This window comes from Calidris pugnax, unplaced genomic scaffold (genome assembly GCF_001431845.1).
Source record: "Calidris pugnax isolate Ruff unplaced genomic scaffold, ASM143184v1 scaffold24, whole genome shotgun sequence".
In the NCBI taxonomy this organism is placed as follows: Eukaryota; Metazoa; Chordata; class Aves; order Charadriiformes; family Scolopacidae; genus Calidris; species Calidris pugnax.
The window spans coordinates 7,994,871-8,000,572 of NW_015090922.1; positions in this window are offsets into that span (position 1 = coordinate 7,994,871).

A 5,702-nucleotide genomic window follows, 5' to 3' on the forward strand; every position below is an offset into this window, starting at 1 on the left:
TTGGTCCAGTAATACAATATCCAAACTAGCTGGCAACACTACTGACAGCCAAGGGACTGCTAGGGCTGAAGCCAAAGCTGCAGTTCAGATCCGAAGAGAAACAGTCACTCCAGAGACTGCTCAAGGCTGGGGAGATGTTACTGAGCCCTTATCAAGTTTCTGACACTGTCACACCTGTTTCCAACAACAACAACAAAAAAAAACAAACAATCACAAAAAACTTGGAAACATCAGCAAACATAGTTTGGCTGATTTGCATTGCAGTGATAACAACAACAACAAAAAACCAAACAAACATCACAAAAAAACTTGGAAACATCAGAAAACATAGTTTGGCTGATTTGCATTGCAGTGAGCCCTTTCCTCCTCTCAGCAAGATGCAAGTCTGTCTACACCACAGGAAGAGAACCTACTCACTCCTCCGCCCTCTCCCTGACACCAGGGCCACAAGCCTTACAACATATGCCTAGTTTTTTCCCTTTCCCAAAGTAAATGCAAGAAGGACATTTCCTCACAACCAAGCAGCAGTTTCTCTAAAACCTGTACTGAGCAGCAAAAGCCATTAGAGAAAGAGCAAAAGTGAGCTTGCACCATCCAGTTGTGAGCAATTCATTGGGTATAAATCAAAGTGTTGGAGAAACAGTCCTGCTTCCCATGCAGAAGGCTACAGTCACCAATAAGGTACAGTCAGGCTTGACTAAACAACTCCTGGATATGAACTCAAAAACCAGCACCTGAAATCAGTATGATTACAGCTCCAAAGAACAAGAAATGTGTTTACTAGAGCACTAATAAAGTATTATCATGCTCAGCTCTACTGAATACCACTTAAGGCAAATACTGTCATGTCAATGCACCAGTCAGCATGGTTGAGAAATACGACTTTTCTAACTGGAGAAGCTCCATCATGAAGCACTGCAGTTCTATCACCTAGAAGCCAACTTTTCAAGCCAAATTTTCAAGCCAACTTCTGCTTGCATCGACTGAAGGGATAGTACTCCAACACAGATAGCTGCCATAATGGAGGAACACCACCACAATCCATTTGATGCTTAATTAGTCCTTCTCACATTACCTTGGCTTCTTCCACAGCTGGTATGCGTAAAGTAGATAGCAGGATAAGGGAACACAACCATGTCAGGAGTGACAGCTGGAACTGAGCCACAGCAAATGAAATTGTTGCATGTAACAAAATGACAGCAAAGCCCTTGATTCCCAGTAATAACCAGCAGGCAGCCATTCCATAAACCATCAAGCACCATGGTTTATACTGTTAGAAAAAGAAAAATGAACAGTTTTTAGTTTGATTATTTCTAAAGGAAAAAAAAAACCCACCCAGTATCTGTGCTGTCCTACAGAGGATCTATAGTAGAAACAACTGTAGTCAACAAGGTTAAGAACATGTATGAAACAACATAGGGAAAACCCAACAGTAGCTATAAAGATGGAAGGGAAGGGGTTTCTCTAGAAGCACATGAGAAATCCAAAGCCTCCCTGAGCTAGGGCAGAACATAACTTCTTCCTTTCCTTCCTCAAACTAGCAGGTGTGACACCACATGCCAGTCATTTCCCACAATCATGCCAAAATCCAAGAAGTCATCACTTCACAGTCTTGGAAAGGAATAACCACACCCTTCTCTTGTGTACAGGTCAAATGACACTGGTTAATGCTCCACAACAAATCACAGGCTTTCATGGGTTGGAGATTGAAGTCTCCAAACACTAAGGCAACCAACCCACTCCCTCTCACTTGTGCATGATTGCAGACCCACTCACACAATTCACCCCACAGAATGGGGTTTCCCACACTAAGTAGCCTCAGTGCCAGGTTTCCCATGCCCAGAGTAAATTGAAACCCACGGAAACTCCCCGCTGTGAAGAAAATCCATACATACCTTCTCCACCAAGAGCCTGGACACTTGTGATACCAGGAGGTGACCAGCCAGAAGCCATAGTATACGTTCCCTTCCCCATTCGATCCAGTAGCTCCACTCAAAGTCCATGGGGTCCTGGGGCAGCAAGGGAACTGGTCAGTATATGTATCTTGCCATAAAAGCATGGTCTTACAGGACAAGGAAACACCTCCATAACACACCAGCTTTGATACCCAACACCATAGACTTAACATCTGGGGAACATCTCGGTCCAGCAATGTAGTCTGATCACTTACAGGGGTGAGCTCTGACAGCTCCATTTTGACTTCCAATGGCGTGAAATTCAGAAGAAGAGTTTTAGATGGTGTTACGACCCCTAAACCCCACACTAGCACTGAACGTGATTGAGCAGCAATCACTGCCACTCCATACAAGTGCCATAGGAGTTTTCTAACCACAAAGCGGGCAGGCAGGTACCTACACACACACCCCTACCTCCCTGGGACATGGGGAACAGGCTGGTGACTACACAGAGATGCATCCTGGAACAAGGGTCCCACTTCTCAGGGCTTCCCAGTCCAACACACCCTTGCTGGTGGTTCCCCATTAGGAACCTTCCTGGGAAATAACAAATTGGTCTGCTACTACCATTCCTGACCATCTTTTTAAACTCAACACCCCAAGTCACACCTCTTCTTGCCTCGGCTCTTAATTTTAGGACTTTTTTTTAATTTAGAAAAGGAAAAAAAACCCCACAAACTGTTTTGGACTATAATTAACCCACACAAAGCTTAGCCAGGAATTTTTCTTTCAATTTCTGTTAGCCTTATAAGAAAAAGCTTTTAAGAAAGGTGACAGAAAAGCAGAGCACTGCCTTCCCTCGACTGAGGGATTCAGAGAACAGCTCTGCTCCAGAAGACCCAGAGCTTGGGTGAGAAAACACCTTGACAGAAGTTCCACTCCCTGCTTCAAGAAAACCCAGGTGGGATCAGATGAAGTCAGGTCAGCTGGAGATTCCTGGGACATGGGGTTTTTTATCTAAATTAGTTAAGAGGGATCAGCTGGTAGCCCTGTCCTCCATACAGAGCCCCACCAGAAGCTCATCTCCACAATTGCTTGCACACGTGATAGTGGAACTAAACACCAAAATACCTCCAGAGACATGCACTCCTGGTCTTGTGTAAATCATCCTCAGTAATAGTTGCATGCAATAGTTACACTTCAAAAGGATATGAGGTCAAAAGCAAACAAAGGGGTTGGGGGCTGATTGCTTTTTGGTTTGGGGTAAAAGGGTGCTAGTTTGTTTTTTTTTTTAAGACCAAACATGTTTCTTAAAGCCCTTATGCCTCAAAAATCTGTTCTCCTCTGTGCTGGACTACAGCCAGTCAAGAAGAAAACTTGTGTTCACTAATGTTAAGCATTATCCAAACCACCCAGTGACAGGAAAAAGGGGGAAAAGGGCTGTAGGAAATGTCAAGGGTCATCATAACTTGTAAGGACAAACAGTAAACCAGAAGGTTATTACGTGATATAACAAAGGAGAAACACTTGAGCCAAGGATCAAGAAATGAAATAAAACTTTGGTTATGATTCTTAGATCTAGACACACTTGGCAAGTCCCTCTTTCTCATGAGAAACAGACTAAAATTAACCATGAATATCCAGATCTTCAAAGTTGCTATAAATCTCTGAAGCTAAATCAGGAGCTCAGGTGAGCAAAGGGCATGGAGACAAGATGTTCACATTATTGCCACAAAATAAAAGATGCTGGTACCAGTCACCCATCGTACCTTTTTGAGGCCCCGAAAGAGAGTCCCTGGTTCCAGCCCAAACCTTCTGTCCATCACAGCTTCATACTCTGCAGAGAAGAGCAAACCTTTGCTAAGGACACAGCAGCCAGAGCAGAGAGTCAAAGATGTAGCCTCTGCTGCTCAAGAGCAACACCGTCCTGTGTTTCTTCTGCTGCTGAAAGACTCAGAGCCAGGGAAGGGCACATCACCATGCTCACCAGGCAAGCTGCCCAGCTAGGTCACAGCTCTACCCCATGGCAAAGCCAAAGCCACTGAATTGCCCAGAACCTATGCTTTGATTCCCTCTTGCAACAAGGGCAGTAGTAGGCAGTGACCAACCTTTTACCACACAGAATCTGCACTGATCCTCACTTCCTCTCTTTCAGGGCTGCCTGGTTTCTCCCATCAGAGCAGAAGGGAGACACACAGTCCTGACAGCAACCATTACAGCCAGAGCAGGGCAAAGCTGCTCAGACAAGGTGCCTCCAGAGCCTGTTCCCATGCAGCCTTTTGCCATCTCTGCAAAAGATGCGCTGCACATGTGGGTGCAGCCCTGCAACCATTTACCCAGCCCTTCCTTCACTGCCCTGCAAGTGCCCTTCTGGTACTCCTGTTCTTCCCTTAAGCTCTTTTGAGAGCCTGCCAGGGTCATTAACGTAGAACACCTTGCTGATTAAATCCTAACAGGATGCATTACACATTTCCCTAATGAGCCCCTCTAACTAGCTATACTTTTTATTTCCCTTAAGACACCGATGTGCTAGAACACAGCTTCTTTTCATCTACAAATTGTATTTAAACTGTTTAAAACCCCACTCTTCCTTTACATTGCATGGCTCCACTGAACCAAAACCAAGCCACTGTAACAGCTACCAACAGGTTACCCAAGGCACAGGAGTATGTTTGGAAACAAACTGACCCCAAAAAGCTGCACAGATAATCCAGCACAGCTGCACAGAGCCTCACCTGCCCTGGGTTCTCCCCAGGTTCAGTCCACAGCAATCACCATCAGGAGGCACAGCTGCTTTTCTGAACCACCCACCTCCAAGTGGCTGCAGGTGAGAAGGTTCAAGGCTAGCCAGGAAAAAAAAAATCCAGTTCAGTGCCAACATTCCTGCACTTCCCACATTTGAACAGCTGAGCTTCAGAGGTCTCCCTCAACTCTTTCCTGACAGCCTAGTAGCACCCCTGCCAAGGGTGTCCCGGCACTCAATGCAGAAAAGTCTTGGGAAAAGCTCTCTGCCCAGCTGGCACCTGGCTACTGCTTCCTCACAGGGGGCTGGTTTGCAGCCAGGGATCGCACAGGCACTCCTTGCAGCAGAGCAAAGTAACACCAACCCAGAGAGCACAACTCAAGCCGAGCAGCCTCACCAGCCGCCAGCGCTGCAGGAGCGAGCACAGCCGCACCGCGGACTTACTTTGAGACACTTGGTGCGCTTCGTAGAAGGCGTAGAGGTGGGAGCCCACGGCCAGGAGCCCGTAGAGACACATTTCCCAGGCCGGCAGCACCATCGGACCGGGGGCTGCTTCCCCGCGGACCCCGCCGGCCGCCTCCCTGCGGGGAAAGAGGGGACGGGAGAGGTTTCCCCGCGGAAGACGGACGAGCACCGAGCAGCGGGACACCCCGCACCGGGCACCGCACGCCGGGCCCTCGGCGGGGCAGCCGGGCGGGCCGGGCAGCAGCCACCGAGCGCGACTCAGGCCCCGGCGCTGCTCGGGCCCTGCGGCGAGGCCGGTCGGGGCAATGAGGCGACCGGGCTCCGCCGGGAGGGGAGACGAGGTGAGCCCTGCCCGGCCGCGACGGCTGCGGAGGCCCCGAGGGCCGAGGGCTCGGTACGGCCAGGGCCGGACCCCGGCTGCTCTCGCCGACCCGGGATGAGAGGAGCGAAGAGGGGACCCCGCTCTCCCCTTACCTGAGGAGGGCTCCGCCGCCGGGACCGGGAGCAGCAGCCCCGGGTGGATCGAGCCGAGGCTCCAGCCCTGCGGTGGGCAGGCGGACTCCCGGCAAGGGGCCGCTCCGGGTCGAGACGCCCCCGCC